This window comes from Panthera pardus, unplaced genomic scaffold, assembly GCF_024362965.1.
Source record: "Panthera pardus isolate Hobbes unplaced genomic scaffold, ASM2436296v1 HiC_scaffold_16, whole genome shotgun sequence".
Classification (NCBI taxonomy): Eukaryota; Metazoa; Chordata; class Mammalia; order Carnivora; family Felidae; genus Panthera; species Panthera pardus.
The window spans coordinates 120,544,119-120,567,910 of record NW_026526721.1 but is presented as its reverse complement, the minus strand read 5'-3'; the positions used below and the strand labels follow the sequence as shown (position 1 = coordinate 120,567,910).

The window sequence follows — 23,792 nt, the reverse complement described above, 5'->3', positions numbered from 1 at the left end:
ATGAACTAAGGAAGGCTCTCCTGATCCTGTTGCCTGGTTATGTGGTGTATACAATTAGCAGTTTAATCCCAGATACTTTGAAACAGGACATAGTTCTTCCCTAATCAAAAGCAGAGCTTGGAGGGGCGCCTGGGTGGCTCAGCCAGTTGAGCAACTGACTTCGGCTCAGGTCATGATCTTATGGTTCATGAGTTTGAGCCCATCATGGGGTTCTGTGCTGACAGCTCAGCGCCTGGAGCCTGCTTCAGATTCTGTGTTTCCCTCTCTCTCTGCCCCTCCCCTACTTGCACTCAGTCTCTGTCTCTAAAAAATGAATAAACGTTAAAAAAAAAAAGTTAAAAAAAAAAAAGCAGGGGTTGGGGTACTTGGGTTAAGCACCCAACTTTTGATTTTGGCTCAGGTCATGATCTCACAGGTTCATGGGATCGAGCCCCGCACCAAGCCCCGCATCCAACTCTGCACAGACAGTGCGGAGCCTGCTTGGCATCCTCTCTCTCCCTCTCTCAAAATAAATAAATAAACGTTTTTTAAAAAAAGGCAGGGCCTAACTAAGTAAGAGTTGTTTAAGCTGGTGGCTGGTACAAGAGAGTTCATAAACTATCCTCTTTACTCTTACACATACTTGAAATTTTCCAAAAGAAACACTTCATTTGTGTTTATTTGAAGTAGGGCCTGAAAAAATGCATACCAGCCCCATGGATTTTCTCCTCTCTGTCCCTTCCTACTACTATTCCCTTTACATCTGAAAAATGTGCCCAAACAAGTTCACTTCTGCCTTTACAGAACTGCGGTCACCAAGGGAAGTAGAGAGGTAATGATAAGAGAGATGGGAGGGGAGAAAGAACCCTGGATGCTGCAGATAACAGTTGCAACACACAGTGGGTAGTTGCCAAGTTTCTGGTTGGCAAAGACCCTACTTCCTTAAGTTGTAGGTATGCAACAGAGATGGGTAGAAAAATCTACCTTTTTCCTGTCTGTCCTTGCTACTGGCACAGGAATCTGTCTTCTACTGACAGAAAATCCTCCTAATGCCTGATATGTTCTAATTTGTACTTCTAGTTGTTCATTCTATTTATAACTCTGCTTCTCTATATTTTCACCTATTTGACCATGGGATAACAGAGGAGATTAAGTTGGGTACTTTGGTTAAGCATCTGACTAGCTGATTGTCTGCTAAGCCCAGCTTCCCACAGTTGAATTTTTGAGGTTAAAAGGTCCTACACTAATCTGGCACATATGCAACCTGGGAACAACAGATAGGTGGAAGAGATAGCTTCTGATCTACTCTTGCTTCCTTTAACTCTCACACATACTACAATTTCACATATATAGAAATGTTTATTGATATTATTGAGCACACAGAATAGAGCATAGGAAAAAAAAGGAAAGTATTATTTTCTCTCAAGGAAGCTCTAGCCCAGATTAACAACAGCTAGAAACTGCCAATAGACGTAAGGTTTAAACAGAAGCATTATAGCAACCAATTAGAAATATTCAAACTCCAGGGCATCTGGGTGGTTCAGTTGGTTAAGCGTCTGACTCTTGATTTCAGTGTAGGTCATGATCTCATAGTTTGTGGGTTCGAGCCCCACGTTGGGCTCCATGCTGAGCATGGAGCCTGCTTGGGATTCTCTCTCTTCTCTCTCTCTTCCCCTCCCCTGTTCGTGCTCTCTCTCTCTCTCTAAATAAACATTAAATATATATATATATATATATATATATATATATATATATATATATACACACACATATATATATATATTCAAGTTCCTCCACAATACAGTACACAAGATAAAACTTAGAAATTGGTGAGCTAGTATGCCAATTATCAGAGACACTCTCAAAATAAACTAAAAAACAAGTTAGCATACAAATAATATTAAAACCAATTAATATAGTGAGGTAGACTGAGATTACTTTGAATTCCCTTTGCTCTCATCAATAATGTTCTGTGTTCATAGTCAAAGATTTCTTGAGAAAGACATGAACATAGAGCAATGTGTTTAAAAAGTCTGCCCACCAATCTGAAACATGTGATTTGTTTATTTTATTTGAGAGAAAGAGAGAGAGAGAGAGAAAGAGAGAGAGAGAGAAGGACAGCATGAGTAGGGGAGAGAGAGAATCCCAAGCAGACTCCATGCTCAGCACGGAGCCAGATGAGGGGCTCAATCCCATGATCCGGGGATCACGATTTGAGCTGCACCCCTGAAAGATATGATTTGAACTGTCTCTACCACTTAGGAAATAAGTTAGTGGCTCTGAGTTTCAGTTTTCTCATCTCTAAAATGGATATAATAATAGTACTATCCTTGTAAGGAAGTTGTGAGGATTATATGAAATATCGAACATAAAGAGCTTAGCACAAGGGTGCCTGGCTGGCTCAGTCTGTAGAGCATGCCACTCTTGATCTGGGAGTTGTGGGTTTGAGACCCACATTGGGTGCAGAGATTATGTAAAAAAAAAAAAAAAAAAAAAAAAAAGAGCTTAGCACAACTTCTGGCAAATAGCACTTCAACACACAGCAGACTTTTTGTAGTAAGTAAATTGGCTTCCTCCTTCAGGGTGTTAATCCCTTGAAAGTGCTGAGATAAAACAAGGTAGTAATTAAGGTCAAATGGTACTTCGGGCAAAAAGTAAAATCAAATGGAAAAAAACCCAAAAACATAAGTAAATAGAGACCAGAATATATAAAGAGAAAATATATCATGCCTAACTGGAGTTTACATCAGGAATCCAATGTTGATTTAATATCAGAAAAATTTTTTAAAAAGAAAATCAATCTGTGTAATTCACTGTGTATCAAAAGAATAAAAAAGAAAAACTACACTATCATCTTGATAAATACAGAGAAGGTACTCGACAAAATTCAATAACCATTTGTGATAACAACTTTTAGTAGTCAAGGAATAGACATGAATCTCTTCAATGTGCTAAAAAGGGAACTACTGAAAACCTATAGCTAAAAATCACATTAAATGGTAAAAAAAAAATTGTTGCTTTCTCCTTATGATTAGGAACAAGACAATGATGCCTATTTTCATTAATTCAACACTGAAATATTCTTCGTGCAGTAAGTCAAGAAAAAGGAAAAGAGACATAAATATAAGAAAGGAATAAGTAAAACAGACAAAATGTTGGTCTATGTGGAAAATTCTATGGAACCTATAACAATTTACTTACACTGAGTTTATTAGCAAGGTCACAGGCAACAAGATCAATATATAAAAATCAATTATAGTGGTGCCTAAGTGGTTCATTCAGTTAAGCACCCATCTCTTGGTTTTGGCTCAGGTCATGATCTCATGGTTCATGGGATGGGGCCCCACGTTGGGCTCTGGGCTGACAGTGTGGAGCCTGCTTGGGATTCTCTCTCTCTCCCTTTCTGCCCCTCCCCAGCTCACATTCTCTCTCTCTCAAAATAAATAAATTTAAAAAATCAATTGTGGGAGCCTGGGTGGCTCAGTCGGTTGAGTGACCGATTTCGGCTCAAGTCATGATCTTGCAGTCTGTGGGTTCAAGCCCCACGTCAGGCTCGCACTGGAGCCTGCTTCATATTCTCTCTCTCTCTCTCTCTCTCTCTGCCCCTCCCCCGCTCATGCTCTCTCTCAAAAATGAAAAAAACATTTAAAAAAATCAATTGTATGTCTGTATTCCAGCAATTAAAAAATCAGATACTGAAATAAAAAGATATAATTTATAATAACATGAAAAATATAAAATACTTAGCAATAAATGTAACAAATATGTGCAAGGCCTATATAATGAAAACTACATTTTGCCAAGACAAACTACAGAAGAAATAATGGACAGATAAACCATGCTTATAAATTGGAAGATTCAGTATTAAGATGTCATGTGTTTCCAAGTTTATCTACAGATTCACCTCGATTCCAATCAAAATCTCAACAGGCACTTTTGTAGAAATTTACAAACTGATTTAAAAAGGTATACAAAAATGCAGAACACCTAGTATAGCCAAAACAACTTTGAAATAGAACAATGTTGGAGGACTTACACTGCCTGATTTCAGGACTTTAATATACAGGTAAAGGAGAGTTTCTCCATGTTGGTGCTACTGACATTATGCACTGGCTAATTCTTTGTGATGGGGAACTGGCCAGTACACTGTAGGATGTTTAGCACCATCCTGACCTCTACCCCTATCAAAGGCAACCCGTTCCCCTGCCAGAGTTGTAACAGTCTAAAATGTCTCCAGACACTGCCAAATGTCTCACGGGGGGCAAATTTGCCCTTTGTTGAACTACGGAGCTACATGAAGAAGCGTGTTATTGACATAAAGATAGACATTTAAATCAGTGAAACAGGCAGACAGTCTCTCCTCTGCTGTCCTTCCCACCACTCCCTTGTGGCATATTCAATAAACTTCTTTCTCCTTAAAGCACACGAGCAGGGGAGGGACAGAAAAAGAGGGAGACAGGATCTGAAGCAGGCTCTGCACTGACAGCAGAGCCCCGGATTTGGGGCTCAAACTCACAAACCCATGACCTGAGCCCAAGTCAGATGCTCAACCAACTGAGCCACCCAGGCGCCCCCAAACTATTTTTTTTAAAATTTTTTTAATGTTTATTTTTGAGCAAGACAGAGAAAGAATGCAAATGGGTTAGGGACAGAGAGAGCGAGGGAGACACAGAATCAGAAGCAGGCTCCAGGCTCCAAGTTCCAAGCTATCAGCACAGAGCCTGATGTGGGGCTCAAACTCACGAACTGTGAGATCATGACCTGAGCTGAAGTCGGATGCTTAATTGACTGAGCCACCCAGGCGCCCCCCCAAACTATTTTTTTTAATTGATAAATTACACATTAAAATATAAACCATGTTTGTGCCCTAAAACTTACTGTTAAGAACATAAAAAGGCAAGCTACAGGCTGGGAGAAAATATTTGTAAAATACATACATCTGATAAAGAACTTGTATCCAGAATAAGACAACAATCTGACAAAAAACCCAATAAAGAAAAATGGGCAAACAATTTAAACAGCTGCTTCACCAAAGAAGATATGCTGATGGCAGGGCACCTGGGTGGCCCAGTTGGTTAAGCATCTGACTTCAGCTCAGGTCATGATCTCAGTTTGTGAGTTTGAGCCCCACATTGGGCTGTCTGCTGTCAACATAGAGCCCACTTTAGATCCTTTGTCCCCTTCTCTCTGCCCCTCCCCTGCTCATGTTCTCTCTCTCTCAAAAATAAAATAAACATTAAAAAAAAAAAAAAAAGAAGATATGGTATGGCAAATAAGTGTGTGAAATAGTCATTAAGGAAATGCCAATTAAAACCACACTGAGATACTATATAAACCCACTTAAATAGCTAAAATTTAAAAAAAGGCCAACCATACCAAGTGCTGACAAGAACACAGGGCAACTAGGACTCTTGTACATTGCTGATGGGAATGCCAATTTGTATAGACACTTTAAGAAACATGTTTGGCAATTTCTTATAAACATACACTTACCAGATGACCCAAAAATTCCACTCCTAGGTATTTACCTTAGAAAAACAAAAACTTGGGGCACCTGGGTGCCTCGCTTGATGAAGAGTCTGACTCTTGGTTTCAGTTCAGGTCATGATCTCACAGTTTGTGAGAGTCCCACGTCAGGTTCTGTGCAGACAGCATGGAGCCTGCTTGGGATTCTCTCCCTCTCTCTCTGCCCCTTCTCTACTCACTCGCACTCTCTTTCTCAAAGTAAGTAATTAAACATTTTTTTAAAAATAAAGAAAAATAAAAATTTATGTCAACACATAAGCTTGTATTCGAATGTTCATAGCAGGTTTATTCACAGTAGTCCACAAGTGGAAACAATACCAATATTCATCAACTTGTGAATGGATAAACAAATTGTGATACATCCACACAATGGAATACTAATCAGTAATAAAAAAGAGCTACTAACACACACAACATTAATAAATCTCAAAAGCATTAACCTCAGTATAGGAATCCAGATACAAATGGTATTAATAAAATATCCAAAATTATTCTATATATAGCTAAAAATAATTCTGATTTTCAGTAGCTTTTTGTAGTTATATTAATCACTGGCATTTAACTACTTATGTGTTTAGCCTCAAATCAACTATAAACCTTCTGCCATAGGGGTTATTGTGTATGTGTGTGTTTTTAATGTTTATTTATTTCTGAAAGAGAGAGAGACAGAGTGTGAGTGGGGGAAGGGCAGAGAGAGAGGGAGACACAGAATCAGAAGCAGGCTCCAGGCTCTGAGCTGTCAGCACAGAGCCCAATGTGAGGCTTGAACCCACGAACCATGAGATCACGACCTGAGCCAAAGTCGAATGCTTAACCGACTAAGTCATCCAGGCACCCCCATAAGGGTTATTGTGTATCTCCGCACAGCACTTCACAATACTACTACACATATGTGTATCAATGCACAGGCTCCATAATTCTCATTCAATAAAACAGTGGAATGTAGTACACATATTACAATAGAGTCAGAACACCTGGGTTCAGATCATAGCTGACTACATGGAGTAACCTGGGGTAAGTCATTTAATCTACATGAGATTCACTTTCCTCATTCATTAAACCGAAAAGCATTGGGATGAAGTGCAGAAAGAGTGTTGGGAACCCTGGAGTGGTACAATCAGTAATCCCAATGTATGTGAGGCCACAGTAAGGACAGAAATCTCCTGAAGAGCAAAGGGCCAAAAGTCACACTCAAGCTTGATTTTTCAGAAGAACCACAGACTGAGAAAGTGGGGGCTCATGACCCTTTTGGATGTTAAGCAGAAGATATCAGAAAAGTTACTACAGGGATAACTGGTTTGTGGCAGACAATCAAAGAAGCATCCATTTTCGAGCCAATATAATTTTTTTCTATCATTGGGAATAAGATTCAACAGACCCTACACATAGGGAAAATTAGCTGTTTTAGACTGATATAAAACAGGTTAGTTTACTCTACTGACGTATTATTCCCACAGTAACCTATTTCAGTAAAAGAGAAGTCACAGGTTCTGATATTTGGTATATGAAATTGGCTGAGAATCTACAATTGGTGGAATTATGAAAGCTTGTAAAATCAAAAGCCAGAATCACTTGAGGAATTACAATATGGCAGGACTGCGAAGCTTCATAGGGACTTCCTATATACCTACCATGTGTCAAAAACATGTGCAAGGTTACATATTTTATCATTTAATCTTTACACTAGCCCTTACAAAGTAGTTATTTTAGAGATGAGATTATTATTCCTGTTTTAGAGATGCGAAAGTTGACATTCTGAAACACAATTTAGTAATCTAAGCAGTCACCATTAGTGACACCATTAGTATGTGGCAAGGCTAAGATTCAAACTCAGCGTTTGATTACATGTCCTTACCATTACTTAAAACCTATTACCATTATATAAAAAGTCTAGCTCCCAACTATTGAAGCTAGCACAATTCCTAGAAAATAGCAGGCATAATAATCTTTGCTTTTTTTCCAAGGTAGATAGGAGGCAGATATTATCTTAAGGCAGGTAGGAAACAGGTATTACCTCCAGCTATCAGAAGGGGAAACTAAAACTTAGATACAAAGTGATACAGCACGTTTCTAAATCATGGCACTCTAAATCATGGCCTTTCTCTGTATTAGCATTCTCTGACCTTCATCCTGATAATGATGATGAAGGAGAAAAAATGGAGGAGGAGAGAAGTACATGCAATTACAAGACCAAGTGATTTCATTCTTTGAATGGCCCACAGATATTTATTGAGTACCTATAAACGTCGTCAAGCCAGTGCTTGGCACTGGGGATACAACAGTGAATAAAATCAACAAGACAGTTCTTACCCATAGGGAAGTTTTACCCTAGTGGGAAGATACTGACAACTAAATGGAAAATTTAAATATAGTGCAGTAATGCAGAAACAGGATAGCACAGGGTGCCAAAGGGGCAGAAACAAGACAACTAAACACAGAAATTTAGTAGGGTTGCAGGACATTCAGTTAAATTTGAATTTCAAATAAACAATGAATACTTTTTCAGTAGAGGTATGTCCCAAATACTGTCCTGTATTTTTATTTGCTACATCTGGCAACCCTAGGTAGCGATGGTATTTAGAAAAGTATCTCACAGGAAATGATACTTAAGATGAAAACTGAATTGTTACTTGTCTCGAATGAATTTGGACGCTGAAAATGTTTATCAGTTGCTGGTCATGTGGCAAGGATCTGAAACCTCCTGCCAACAGCCAGTGAGGAACTGAGGGCTCTTACCAAGATCCACGTAGTAAGCCATCTTAGAAGTAGGTCTTCCAGATGTAGCCCAGCCCTCAGACTATAGCCCTGGTCAACAGCTTGATTACAATACATGAGAGACCCTGAGGCAGAATCACCTCATTAAGCCATACTGACCCTCAGAAACTGTGTGAGATATGAAATGTTTGGTGTTTTAAACTGTCAAGTTTTAGGATATCTTGTTATGTGGCAGTAAGTAAGTAATGCTGTGCCCACTAGAGGAGTTCTGCATCCCAAAATAATGGGCCTACACTAGGACCCCATCATGCTCATTCATTGCTGAAAACAGCCACAATTAGTGTGGGTGGCCTCAGCAAGAATGAGGTGGTGGATCCAGAAGGGCCACAGCTGTGACTGTCACTCAATTACACCTCCCATCAGGAGATCCGAATGGTGTATTTCCATGGTCGCTACAGCATCATAAAAGCTAATGAAGGAGAGCATATCCTTCTAAAACACAAGAAAATCTTTCTAAAAGAACAAAACAGAAATATTTCTCTGAGTGCAGCTCAGTCACCTGAGAGAACTGTGTAAGAACAGAAGGAAAAGCAAAATAACAGAGTAAAGTAATAGAGCAAAGAAAAATCCAGGTCTTGGATTAGCTGTGGTTCTCAGCTTGATTTCATGTGTGCTAAGAATTAATACTGCTCTCACAACCAGGAAAACAGTTCGTTCCTGGGTACGTTGTGTTGACTCTCCCATCCAGAAGGGAATTTCTGAAACTTAAGGATAATGTACAACTGAAGAGCTGGGAGCTGTGGTTAATTAACTAATCCAGAATTTCTAAGAGTACTTTGATGAAACAATTTGAGTGTTATAAATTCCATAAATTATTCTATTCCAACAGATCAAGTTTAAGTGATTTCATTCCAACTATCTAATGTAAACAGAAAAATTTCAGAGAAAATCATTTCTCTTTTTTCCCCCTAACACAGGATGAGTTGAAAGGGAGTGGGTAATAAGTGTAGAACCTAATATGACTATAGGCAGATGCCAGAAGTTTTCTTTGACCACAGCCCCCAGACTCAGCCCTTGGCTTTATAATAAAGTTTTCTATCCAAATTATCTCAGAGTTCATGCTATTATGACATATTTTTCCCCAGGCCAGTTCAATACCAACGAGCCTAGTATGTTAGAATCCTTTAAGGTCTGTGTTCCAGATATATCAGATGTCACTTTTTTCTTTATGGCCTGCAAAACAGTCACAATTGTTTTACAAGATCCCCAATTCAATATTCATAGAAACTGAGACAAGGACATTGTCTTAATGGACTTACATCTCCAGGATAGTTAATTCACCAATCTACGTAAAGCCTTATCTAACCTGTTTTCTAGAAATTTTATGTCAGTTAACACTTTTCAGTATTCTATTTTAAACATACCCAATTCATTTAAAATTTACCTTGGTATACTAATCTTAGATATGAAAAGAGAGAACACAGCAATCAAAGCAAATAAAATCTAGAGTATCTTTGAATTCGAGTAGCTGATACTATAAAGCAATAGTTATTCAGTTATTTTTCTCCAGAATTAGGTAGCAATTTTATATATTTGCTTTGATTAAATATATAAAATTGATACACATATTAAACAAAGCCCTGAAGTTTCAGGCCTAAGACCCATGCATTTTCTCTATGGCTATGCTAACACATATGGTTAAGATTTTCCAATGACTTGTATCCAATGTTTCTTAACAATTGTTGGTTCATAGTGAGGTCTAAAGATCTGGAACCAAAAACCAAGGAAAGCTTTAAAAATTAGCCAGCAAAACTATCAAAAATTTCTCAAGGATTAGCTGTCTTTTCTAACTAAACAATACACTATACAATATTTTGTGATCCAGAGTAGAAAAAAGTTGAGGAAAAAAAAAACATTCAACACAAAATTCATTAATATCATCTAGGATAACAGATGCTACTTAGACACGGTTTCATTGTTCCTACTCTCTCTGCCTCCAGCTTTCTTTCCACATATTTGGAACTTCTTTAATTTTCCTCTTCATAAAACATCATTTTTTTCTAGTTCTCTTCATTCATAAATAATTACTATATTATGCAGAATTTCTTATTTCACTGATTATCTTGAGAGAAAGTGCCACTTTGAAAAACTTCATTAACAACAACTTTCTCTTATTCACCTCAAATACTCCTTTGTAAACTAGAGAGCCAAAATTGGAGGGGAGGAGACAACAAGTGGAAACACCAAAAAAATGTGAAAAGAGAAGAACTTCACAGAATTTCGTCACCGTTTCATCTACTCAATAAACAGATATTAAGCTCCTGTGAGCCAGGTATTGTTTTAGATACAAGTCCTACTTTATCTCAAGAGCCTACCATTATAATTTAATCTTAAAATACCAACAAGGCTAATAAAATTACATGTATATCAAATTATTTTAAATATAGTAAATACATTCAAATTTTTATGTATTTTAAATACATTAAAATTAGTTAAATATATTAAGTAAAATTATACACACACACACACACATAGTTGTTTTGGTGGAGAAGTTTAGAATTGTTTTGTGCTTTCCACCTTGTTCTAAAGGTTCTGACAACAGAAGAAAGGAATCAATTCTGAGAATTATACATGTAGAGTTAGGAAGAAGGTATTGGTTGATAAAATGAAAAGAAAACCAAGATGTTAAGAACATTTCAAAGTTATCAAAGCTCTAAAAGTAATATAAGAATCTGTGTAATGCTTTATAAATATTTTATTTGAGTCTAGCAATGTTCCTCATTACAACAGCCAACAAAGTCTATCAATCTACTCATTTGTTTTTGCCAAAAAACCTTAAAACTCATTCTGCTGAAAGGTTTTCATATGAGAACATATCTTCAATTTTATAACTGAAGTCACAATGAAATAAAATTCAATTATAAATATACACTTAACAGATTCAAGCCAAATTTCAGTAGATGTCATATTACAGGTCATTATATTATTACTTCAGTCTTACTTCTAGTATTAAATGTATGCTATTTTAAAAATCCACATCCATGGCCTTGACTCATTATAGTATCCTTTAAATGCACATAACGCTTGTAATATAATTCTTGAAATTCAGCTCCCTGGAATGAAACGAAATATATCTGGTACAGAACTGTACACTACAACAATGTTTTATCATAATTTATAGCCAAACTATGGGAAAGATTCTTTACCTCATTAATCGTCAGGGAAATGCACAGTGCACAGTGCATTACCACTAAGCACCCACCAGAATCAGTATAAGGAAAAAGATGAAAAATACTAAGATTAACAACAATATGAGCAATTGGGAATCTTCATATATTGCTACCTAACAGGGTAAATTGGTAGTATCACTTTGGAAAAAGTCATCTGGAAATATCTACTAAAGCTGAAGACGTATATTCTAACCAAACATTTCCAATCCTAGGTATATGCTCTAGAGAAATTCATGCACGTGTTCATCAAAGGACAGAGATTAGAATGTTCATAAGCTCATTAACTGTAATATCCAAAAACTGAAAACTCCCTAAATGCCTAATGACATTAGAATAAATAAATAAATTATGGTTTATTCACACAATGGAATATTATATAGCAATGAGAAAGCATTAACTACAACTACATACAAAATGGATGAATCTCAAAAACATAATGTTGAGCAAGAGAAGCTAGTCACAAAAGAATACCATATGATTCCATATATAAAGCACAAAAACAGTAAATAATAAATCTATGCTATTAAAAGCCAAGACAGATACAACTTTAAAAAAAGAACATTTTTATTTACCATATAATTTATAAAGAAGAGGAGGAGAAACCAGGTTAAACGTCAGATTAGGCAAATTGCTAGATGTAATTTTAAAAACACTGTGTTGGCAACAAAGTTGTTTAATACCGTTAAAGCATGTTTCTTGATATTTTGCCTTTGGATTTGGCAACTCATGCACATTTATGTTGGTCACAAACAAGACAAATTCAAAAATAAAAACATTTAAGATGCGAGTTTCAGAACTAAATTCAAACTGGCAATCAAAATGATCTTCCCTTAGTGTTGTGGGTTTGAACTAACCAAAACAGCTGTTACCAATGGTAAGCAAGATGGCTAGCTCAAGTTAAAGCCTTTATAGAAAAGGTTTTCTTCCATGAGAATACAATGGGCCATATGGGAATAGTAAACAGAACAATCAGATCAACTCCATTTTAAAAATACTAAGTAAATAATAAATCACATAAAGAAAGACCTTTTAATTTCAACACCACTCTATTCTGCCAACTGAGTTATAAGGTAATTCACTGGAAGTGAATATTAAAATAATATAGAAACAAGCTTGCAGATATCCTTTCCTCCCAAAAGAAGAATATCAGTTTATCACCTTTTCATAAGAAACAATGATTTCAAGAACTATAAAAAAAATAGGCATCATCATATCATACTCTTTATAACAAAGCAATTTATATGAACTACCAGAATAGAGAATAAAGTTATTTTTATTCATTTGATTGTGACTCACATATAACATACTGCATTATCAAACCTATTTATAAATCTACAACATGCAATCAAAACACAAAGCAAAGTTATGTAATTCTACCTAACCACAATATACATTGTGAAAGCAGTTAACAGGAAGGTAAAAGATGTGGTAACCACAGCCCATTTTAAAACACTTTAATTTTTTTTTTTTTTAAATCAGGAACACTTTTATTTTATTTCCAAAAGGTAATTCTTATTTAATTCTAGTGTTTAATTACTTAATATGGCAACCTAACACTATTATTTAAATGAAGCTTTCTTGTAGACAAATATAGGAAAAATACAAGAGAGAAAAAAGATCAGATGATACAGGTTCTTCAGGAAAAGCAAGCTACTGGAATGAGCAGGTCAATAAAACTATTTGTAGAATGGGATAGTTGTCTATTTTCAGATCATTAAGATATTTTTAAATATCCTGAAACCAAACCCAGATTCAAAAGGCAAAGCCAGAACCATTCACTGTGTTTATTAAAACACAATCTCTTACTAAGTCTTGCACAGTAAGAGAGGCCAAACTCACCCTAACATGACCTTAGATTTAGAACCCTGCCAAAGAATCTTTATAGAAATAGCAACCAAATGTTGCTTATACCTACTGTTTAGAGGAATTAAAATAAAATAAAATAAAATAAAATAAAATAAAATAAAATAAAAGCTTACTAGATATTTCAGGACTTAAATCATTAAGTAAACTCCGAGAAAGAACCTATGGGCAAACGTTAGTAGCCTTTTACATTAAACATACAAATCTAAAATATGTAAGCTAATTTACTTTTAAGAATTTGAACAGTGAAATGATCTTTAACACCAATTCCCTACCTTTTTCACCTTTCCAACTCCTTTAAAATTTTTTCTTATCAAGAAATAAAGTGCTCACATTCCTTTCTTGGCAGAAATGCACTATTATGGTCCCTATAGGGAGCCATTCCAGCAACACTTTTTGTGAAACTGTGAATTCCTTCTGTTCCTACTGCTTTGCCCACAAATTCCTTTATTCCTGTTCCCAGGCTATGAAGATCTGTTCAAAAACGTTACAAAACCTGAAACAATTAGTTTCACTACAGATATATGTACTCTGACCCTAGCTGGTTCCCTGTTGCTACTCAGGGATCCTACAATCATCTCTTGACTGGAAAGGATTAAAAATAGCACAGAACAGGTTCTAAGCAATAATACTCTCCAAATGGAGAATTTAAAAGATTCTCTCATAACTAAGTGGTATTTGTCCAGGGAATTCAAAGTTTTTGTGACATGTAAACATCAATCAATGTAATTCACCATATTCATGGGCTACAGATACCCCCCATATAATCATTGTAATAAATTAGTACAGAAAAAAACAACAAAATCCAACAACCATTCATGATCAAAATACTCAGAAAACTAAGAATAGAAGGAAACTTACTCAACCAGATGGAAGGCAGCTATGGGAAAGCTCTACAGCTAACATCATACCTAGTAACACAGACTAGATGCTTTCTTTCCTCCTAAGATCAGGAACACAGCAAGGATTTCTGCTCTCACCATTTCTATTCAACTTTGAACTGGAAGTCCTAATCAGTGATATCAAGAAAGAAAAAAGAAATACAAATTGGAAAGGAAAAGTGAAATTGTCTTTAATCACAGATGACAGTATATGTAGAAGATTCTAGGGAATTTATCCAGACTTCAAGTTATATTACAAAGCTGAAGTAATCAAAACAGTATGATACTGTCACAAAAACAGACACATAGATCAATGGAACAGAATAGAAAACCCAGAAATGAACCCACAGTTATATGGCCAATTAATCTTTGACAAAGCAGGAAAGAATATCCAATGGGAAAAAGGATGTCTCTTCAACAAATGGTGTTGGGAAAATTGGACAACAACATACTCAATAATGAAACTGGACCACTTTCTTACAGCATACATAAAAATAAACCCAAAATGGATTAAAGACCTTAATGGGAGACCTGAAACCATAAAAATCCTAGAAGAGAGCACAGGCAATAACTTCTTTGACATTGGCTGTATCAACTTCTTTCTAGATATGTCTCCTGAGGCAAGGGAAGCACTAGAAAAAATAAACTACTAGGACTTCATCAAAATAAAAAGCTTCTGCACAGCAAAGGAAACAATCAACAAAAGGCAAACTATGGAATGGGAGAAGATAATTGCAAGTGACATACCTGATAACAGGTTAGTATCCAAAATATATAAAGAACTTATACAATTCAACACCCCCAAAAGGGAGAGATGTTCCATCATGGATAGGAAGAATCAATATTGTTAAGATGTCAGTTATTCCCAATTTGATGTACAGATTCAATACAAACTCAGTCAAAATCCCAGTAAGTTATTTTGTGGATATCAACAAACTAATTCTAAAATTTACGTGAAAAGGCAAAAGACTCAGAATAGCTAACATTGCCACTATTCAACTTTAAGACTACTATCAATCCACAGTAATGAAGACAATTTGGTATCAGCAAGAGAACAGGAAAATAGATCAATAGAATAGAAAAAAGAGCCTAGAAATAGAACCCCATAAATATATTCAACTCATCTTTGACAAAGGTCAAAGGAGATTCAGTGGAGAAAGGAGTCTTTTCAACAAATGAAGCTGGAAACACTAGACATCTACATGCAAAAAAAAAAAAATTAGAAATAAATCTTACACCTCTAACAAAATAAACTCAAAACGGATCACTGACTTAAATGTAAACAGCAAAATTCCTAGAAGAAAAACAGGGGCGCCTGGGTGGCTTAGTTGGTTGAGTGTCCGACTTTGGCTCAGGTCATGATCTTGAGGTTCGTGAGTTCAAGCCCTGCATCGGGCTCTGTGCTGATAGCTCGGAGCCTGGAGCCTGCTTCAGATGCCGTGTCTCCCTCTCTCTTTGTCCCTCCCCTACTCGTGCTCTGTCTCTTTCTCAAAAATAAACATTAAAAAAAATTTTTTTAAAGCCCCAGGAGACTATGAAAGTGCTTTCAAATTTAGTAATGACTTTTTTTTTTTTTTAAGAAGTCTCTGCACCCAATGTGGGGCTTGAAATCATGACCACAATATCAAGAATCACATGCTGTACTGAATGAGCCAGCCAGGTGCTTGTGGCAATGACTTTTTAGATACAACCAAAAAGCATGATCCATGAAAGAAAAAACTGCCAGGTTGGACTTTATTAAAATTAAAAACTTCTTTGTGAAAGACACTGTTTCTCTACCACCAGATAATGAATGTCAAGGCCTTTGTGTTTTCTTACAAGAAACATTATGTGTTTGTATTACACCTCTATTTAAACAAATGGTTATATATATAGTACATTGTTCTGCACTTAATAATGTATCTTTGTAGATCATTCTATATTAAACAAAAAAAATTTTTTAAGTAGGCTTCACACCCAGCCCAATGTGGTGCTTGAACTCACAACCACAGATCAAGACCTGAGCTGAGACTGAGTAGGATGCTTAACTGAAGGAGCCACCCAGGCGCCCCCATTCCATACTTGTACATAGCATTCTCATTCCCAAATTTATATCTGCATAGTATTCCTTTGTACATATTGAACACTATTTAATCAAATCTTACCAATGAGCTTAAGAGTTTCCAATATTTTGCTATTACATGTAATACTGCAAACATTAAGCTTCACTTTCCCTATTTGCTAGCACATCAGTAGAATCAATTCTTAAAACTGGGATTGATGGGTTATAGGAAATGTGAATGATAAATCAATTACAGTACTGTGAAATTGCTTCCCATAAAGGCTGTACTAATTTATGCTCCTACCAGCAGTGTAAGAGAACATGTTACCCTATACTCTTCACAACAGTGTTTTATCAAACTTCTTAATATTCACCAATCTTATAGAGTGGGAAGTGGTATTCAGTGTACTTTCAAATTACACGTTTTATGAATGAGGTACAGTACCTTTTTATCTGTGTAAGAACCATTAATATTTCTTTTTCTGTAACTGTTTATTCATAACTTTCTTTTTAATGTTTATTATTTTGAGACAGAGACAGAGCGTGAGAGGGGGAGAGGCAAATAGAGGGAGACACAGAATCCAAAGCAGGCTCCGGGCTCTGAGCTGTCAGCACAGAGCCAGACGTGGGGCTCGAACTCACGGACCATGGACCACGAGATGATGACCTGAGCTGAAGTTGGATGCTTAACCAACTGAGCCACCCAGGCACCCCTTATTCACAAGGTTTGCCCATTTTCTAAAAATTTGGTTGTTGGTTGGATTTTTTTCCCTTGTTTCACTATACAATATTCCTTTCTTCCCTTTAATGCCTTGAGACTTTTAGTGTATTTTATTTGATATCAATATTGTTTTGCTCATTGTACATCTTTGGCCATTTCTTATTTTCAATCTTTCTTAGATTTAAGAATTCTGAATATATTTTTAGTTCCAAAACAACTTTTTCTATGTTGCAACTGTATCCTCTTGAGAGTTTTCATTCCCTTTTCTATCACGGCTTTCTCTCATCTTTTCCATTAGCTCTGTTTCCACAGGAGGAATCTGTTTGATTATTCAGTGATTCCCTCTTTCAAGTTGCTGAATTCATTTTAATAGGCTGAACTTTTAATAGCCATAGGGTATTGCAATCTCTTGGATAGTGGAGAACAGGCAGTCAGTATAAGATATGCATATTTTAAATTTGATGTGCAAGCAATGAAGGAGCTGGCAAAGTGGAATTGCTCTGCTGAGGTTATAAAGGAACAAGCGGGGAATATATGGCAGACCTCACTTGCCTGCAAAGACATGAGCAATTCATCCCACAAGTGCAACCCTCCTAGCAGCTGCTGATCAGGCAGCTTCCCAGAGGACTGTGTATAGCTTGCAGGCAAGTATGGCCTCTTTCCACATGCAGAAATATCCAAACGTACAGACCACCCAACAGCATGCACCTTCCAGATAACTGAGAGATCCTTGGTCTTCACCAAAGACACTGATGGACTTTCGACACCACACAAAGTGAAGTTGTATGTCACAGGATTTTTACCTTTCGTTTTCCTCAATAATGCACAGTTACATGATTCATAACCAGGACATACAAATACTCTATTGCTTTTAAATCCTCTACTACTCGCCTGGTTATGACTGAATATAATTATCTTCAGGCTTGTTCTTATTTTAATTAATTAGTAATTTTTAAGCTCCAACTCTTAGTTATGTGTCCTAAGACAAAAAGTTCAGAAACCTTCCTCACTCTAAATTCCTTAACACTTTGTTCAGAAAGTTTTAAGGTAAGTTCCTTCTACGCTTACTTCTCAACGTTTAGATAAATAAACATTTTTATTACAAGTCTGGAAACATAGCAAAACAAACTCTTGCAATTCAGTATTTACTGAATATAACTGTGCTAGACACCAAGCGAGATTCTGAAGACAAAAATAGGAAAAAGGACCCTGCTCTCAAGGAGCTCAGAGTTTAGCAAAAGAAAAGGACAATCTATAAAGAAATACAATATAATGTGATAAGGACAATAATATAGTATGTACAGGTCCAAAGGTTAACTAACAGAAAGGAACTGTAGTAACAAGGAGCTACAAAGGAATTCGTGGTCAGCTAGATTTTAAAGAGTAAATAGGAATTTGCCCAGTGGTCAAAGAAATTATAGACAGAAGGTAAGGACATAACATTCTTTCAACGATGTTCCTAGTTTGAGACAGATACTGTGGGATAGATACTTTGAAATACTTGTCCTAGAGATACAATGATGAATTAAGAAAAAGTTTTTGACTTACAGAGTCCGGGGAGGGGGACAAATAAGTAAATGAGTCATTAAAGTACAGTGTGATAAATACTACAAAAGGGATAAGGAGAGAGTATTAGAGGCTTATGGGCCAAGTGGAAATAAGACGTAAACTTAGATGTGAATAATGAACTGAAATTAGCCAGGTGTAATATGTGTCAGGAGTGGAGTAGAAGACCATGTCAGGGATCACAGAGTTCCAGGCACAGAGAGGTGTGTACAGATGGACGGAGACAGACAGAGACAGAAAGTGAAAGAGAGAACGTAGTGCAAAGTGGCAGAAGAAGAGGTATCTGAGATAAGGCTCTGGATAAAAGCAAGAACTCTAACATGAAGGATTTTTTATTTGATTTATTTTTTTAAGATTTTATTTTTAAGTAATCTCTACACCCAACATGGGGCTCAAACTCACAACCCTGAGATCAACAGTCACATGCTCTACCAACTGAGCCAGCCAGGCGCCCCACAGATCTTTCAAATCAGAGTTTAGACTTTATCTTGAGGGCAATAAGGAACTACTAAACTAATTTTTTTAACATGGAAAGACTGTTGAGGTTTGTGTTTGAGAGCTATACTACAGTAATGAAACAGAAAGAAAGAAATCTGGAAGTAAGTACAACAGTCACAGTAATCCAGGAAACGATTTATCGTAGTCTGAACTAAGATATTAGCAACAAAGATAGAGAAAACGGTTGGGGAGGACTGAGAGACTGAGGACGCAGAACCAACAAGCCTTATAAATGATTTGACTAGAAGCAGAGAGAAAGAAAAGGAATCAAATATGAGACCTCAATCTCTGGTTTAGGCAAAGGGTGGATGGTACTACTATTCAGTAAGATAAGGAAAAGGGGAAAGCAGGTTTTGAGAGGTGAAATAATTACTTTAATTCTGGAGTTTGAGCCTGAGATGCTTTAAGTTACTCAGTGAAGGCATCCAATAAGCAACTGGCTATACAAAATCTCAAGACAAATTTGGGTCAGAGATATAGATTTGACAATAGTCCATATACAAAGTAAATGATAACTACAGCAATGATGAATAGATGAAATTGCCTGTGGAGAATTTACAAAATGAGAAAAAAAACCTAAGACAAAAACTAACATTTAAAAACTAACATTTAAACTAACATTTAAAACTAACATTTAAAACTAACATTTAAAAAATTTGTTAATGTTTTTATTTATTTTTAAGAGAGAAACAGAGCACAAGCAGGGGAGGGGCAGAGAGAGAGGGAGACACAGAATCCGAAGCAGGCTCCAGGCTCTGAGCTGTCAGCACACAGCCTGACGCAGGGCTCGAACCCATGAACCACGAGATCATGACTTGAGCCAAAGTTGGACACTTAACTGACTGAGCCACCCAAGTTGCCCCTGGAACATTAACATTTAGGAGACAGAGAGAGAGCCAGCAGAGTAGACTGAAAGAGAGCAGACAAAAAGGAAGATGAAAATATTAATATGAGGAAAAGGAGCAAGCACTTAATGAATGCTTACTATGTGCTAGGTGTTGTACTAAGTGATTTATGTGCACTACCTCATTTAATCCTTAGACACTCTCTAAGCAACTTATTGCTACCTGCTTCATTATAGATGTGGATACTTTGGTTTAGGGAGATCATCTTGCTCAGGTTTACACACTTGGTTGGGTGTAAGAAGTACAACCAAGATCAGATCACACTGAGTCCTCTAGAGCCCTTGTTCTTAACTGCTACACTATACTGCTTTCTTATGAAAGTCTTAAAAAGTGTGGTATCACAGACACATAAAAACGAGTGATTCAAAAAGAAAGACACCATCCCAGGAGCAATGAGTTCATCCAGCACCGAGATCTTGGTTTCTAATAACATTCTCCATTAAAAGGAATCAGGAATCTTTGGGAAAATGGCTGATCTGAGAAGTAGGCAAGAAATAATGTAAAATGAGCCTGGAACATCTTGGAGTGCTAAAGAAATAAGCGCTCAAAACAAAAACAAACACAAAACCACACCCGCAACAAGGGACATATGCCAAAGGAACACAGAAAACCAACTGTGGCCACAGCTGTATCAACTCAAGCAGAAAATTAAGTAAGTATTGGACTATAACCCAGAGTATAAACGAAATATCTGGTACAAACTAAATAATATAAATCAAGCATTAAATAAATAAGTGAAGAAACAAGAGAGAAGAGACAAATCTAGGGTGGAAAAGAATTCCAAATAAATTATGTAGATACTCCCCCTCCCAGAAGTAGAGCAACCTCTCCACTTCTCAAATATGGGTTCCACATAATGACTTCCTTCCAAAGACTACAGTATGGAAAGGGGGAGAGGTTAAAAAGTCACTTTATAGTACAGAAGTAGGACAAACATTACCTCAGCCAAGTGATCAAAGTTCACATCGACAATGATAAGTCATGTTGATAGTATGGACCTTTGATATGCTGTGATGAGAATGGCACTTTATCTCTGTGGTTCTTCTCAAAAACTCATAACTCCAATCTAATCATGAGAAACACATCAGAAAAATCCCAATGGAGGGACATTCTACAAAATACCTGAACACTCCTCAAAACTGTCATTAAAAACACAGAAAGTCTGAGATACTGTCATAGCCAAAAGGAGGCTAAGGATGATGGTCATGAAATGTAATGTGGTATCCTGGATGCTCTCCTGGAACAGAAAGAGAACATTAGCTAAAAATTAAGGAAATCTGAAGAAGTTGGACTTCTGTTAATTAACATACGTTGATTTTGGCTCATTAATTGAAAAAACTGTACTAAACCAATGTATGATGTTAGCAGTAGGAGAAACTGACTAAGGGGTTTATGAGAACTCTCTTGAACTCTCTCTATAATTTCTCTGCATATCTAAAACTATTCTAAAAGTAAAATATTATTTAAAAAACAAGAGGGGAAATTAACTGCATGAAAAGCTGATAAACAACAAAGGAAAAAAACAAAGACCAAGAGCAGTTTCAGTGGATTATTGGAGTCAAAGCCAGATTACATTGGGCAGAGGAGTAAATTAAAGCTGAGAATGGGATTATAAGTGTATAGCTTCTTCCAGAAGTTTGACAATGAGGGGAAGAACAAATCAGAGCTGGAAACAGACATCAAGTTAAAGAAAGTGGTTGGTGGTTTTTTTTTTTTTTTAAATAAAGGTATAATTCACATACCAAAAATTTACCTTTTAAAGTACAATTCAGTGGTTTCCAGTATGTTCACAAAGTTGTATAACCATCACCACCATTATCTATTTCCAGAACATATTTCTTACTTCAAAAAGAAATGATACAATCAAACAGGCCCTGAATATATGAAATATTTTGATGAATAGGAAGACTTCACATTGTTAAGGTGTCAATAAAACTAAAGCGATTTACAGATTCAATGCAATCTCGATCAAAATTCTAACAGCCTTTTTTTTTTTACAGAAATGGAAAAGCTGATCCTCAAATTCATGTGGAATTACAAGGAATCCTAAATAGCAGAATAATCTTAAAAAATAATAATGTTAAAGGGCTCACACTTCTCAACTTTGAAACTTATTACAAAACTACAATAATTTAAAACATAATGGTACTGGGGGTGCCTGGGTGGCTCAGTCAGTTAAGTGTCCGACTCTTGGTTTTGGCTCAGGTCATGATCTCACCATTCTGTGAGTTTGAGCCCCACACTGGGCTCTGTGCTGACAGCACAGAGCTTGCTCGGGATTCCGTCTCCCTCTCTCTCTGCCACTCCCGCCTGCTTTCTCTCTCTCAAAAATAAATTAATTAATTTAAAAAACCCCATTATGGTACTGACATATGGACAGACATATATACTAAGGGGAAATAATAAAAAGCCCAGAAATAAACCTTCACATATATGGCCAACTTATTTTTGACAAGGGTGCTAAGACCTTGACCTCTATTATAAACTGTAATGGAAAAACTGGTTATCCATATGCCAATTTGATCCTTACCTTATATAAAAATTAACTCAAAATGGATCAAAGACCTAAACTAAAGAACCAAGACTATACAATTCTCAGAAGGAAGCATTGAGGAAAATCTTCATGACACTGGATTTGGCAACCATGTGATGGATGTGACAAGAAAAGCACAGACAACAAAAGAAAAAAACAGATGAACTAGACTTCCGCTAAATAAAGAACTTTTGCACATCCAAAGAGATGATCAAGAAAGAGAAAAGACAACCTACTGAACAGAAGAAAATATCTGCAAATCATTTATCTCGTAAGGGATCAATATCCAGCATACATAAAGAATCCCTAAAACACAACTCCAAAAACTGGAGTAGACCTTTCAAAGAAGATATATAAATGGCCAGTAAGCACATAAAAAGATGCTCAACACGACTAGTTACTAAAGAAATGCAAATCAAAATTACAGTGAGATATCACTTCATATCTACCAGGATGGCTATAATAAAACAAAAAACAAATAAATGTTGACAAGGATGTGGAGAAACTGGAACCTTTGTGCACTGTTGGTAGGGATGTAAAATGGTACAGCTACTGTGGAAATCAGAATGGTAATTCCTCCAAAAAATTAAAAATAGAATTACCATATGACACAGAAATTCCACTTCTAGGTATATACCCAAAAGAATTAAAAGAAGGGTCCCAGGGGCGCCTGGGTGGCGCAGTCGGTTAAGCGTCCGACTTCAGCCAGGTCACGATCTCGCGGTCCGTGAGTTCGAGCCCCGCGTCAGGCTCTGGGCTGATGGCTCGGAGCCTGGAGCCTGTTTCCGATTCTGTGTCTCCCTCTCTCTCTGCCCCTCCCCCGTTCATGCTCTGTCTCTCTCTGTCCCAAAAATAAATAAAAAAACGTTGAAAAAAAATTAAAAAAAAAAAAAAAAAAAAAGAAGGGCCCCAAAGAGATATTTGTACTCCCTTATTCATAAAAGCATTATCCACAACAGCTAAAACACTGAAGCAACCCAGGTGTCCAGTGATGGATGAATGATAAGCAAAAGTGGTATACATACACAATAGAATAGTATTCAGCCTTAAAAAGGAAGGAAATTTTGACATATACTACAATATAGATGAACCTTCAGGACATTATGTTAACTGAAATAAGCCAGTCACAAAATGACAATTACTATTAGGATTCCACTTACATGTGGTACCTAGAGTAGTCAAAATCATAGAGACAGGAAGAACAGTGGTTGCCAGAGACAACAGGGAAAAGGAGAGTGGGGGGTTATTGTTTAAAGAGTATAGAATTTGAATTTCACAAGGTGAAAAGAGTTATGGATATGGATGGTGGTGATGGCCACACAACATGAATGTAC

At 36.6% G+C, this 23,792-nt stretch overlaps 1 protein-coding gene and 1 non-coding gene across 5 annotated transcripts in view; both read right to left on the bottom strand.

The window, feature by feature from the left end:
- TFDP2 (transcription factor Dp-2) overlaps window positions 1–23,792 on the bottom strand; it is a 181,530-nt gene that overhangs the window by 91,289 nt on the left and 66,449 nt on the right. The gene's annotated exons all lie outside the window — the stretch shown is intronic.
- On the bottom strand, window positions 18,900–18,972 carry TRNAN-GUU (transfer RNA asparagine (anticodon GUU)). The gene has a single exon. It is a non-coding gene; the product is annotated as a tRNA-Asn (tRNA).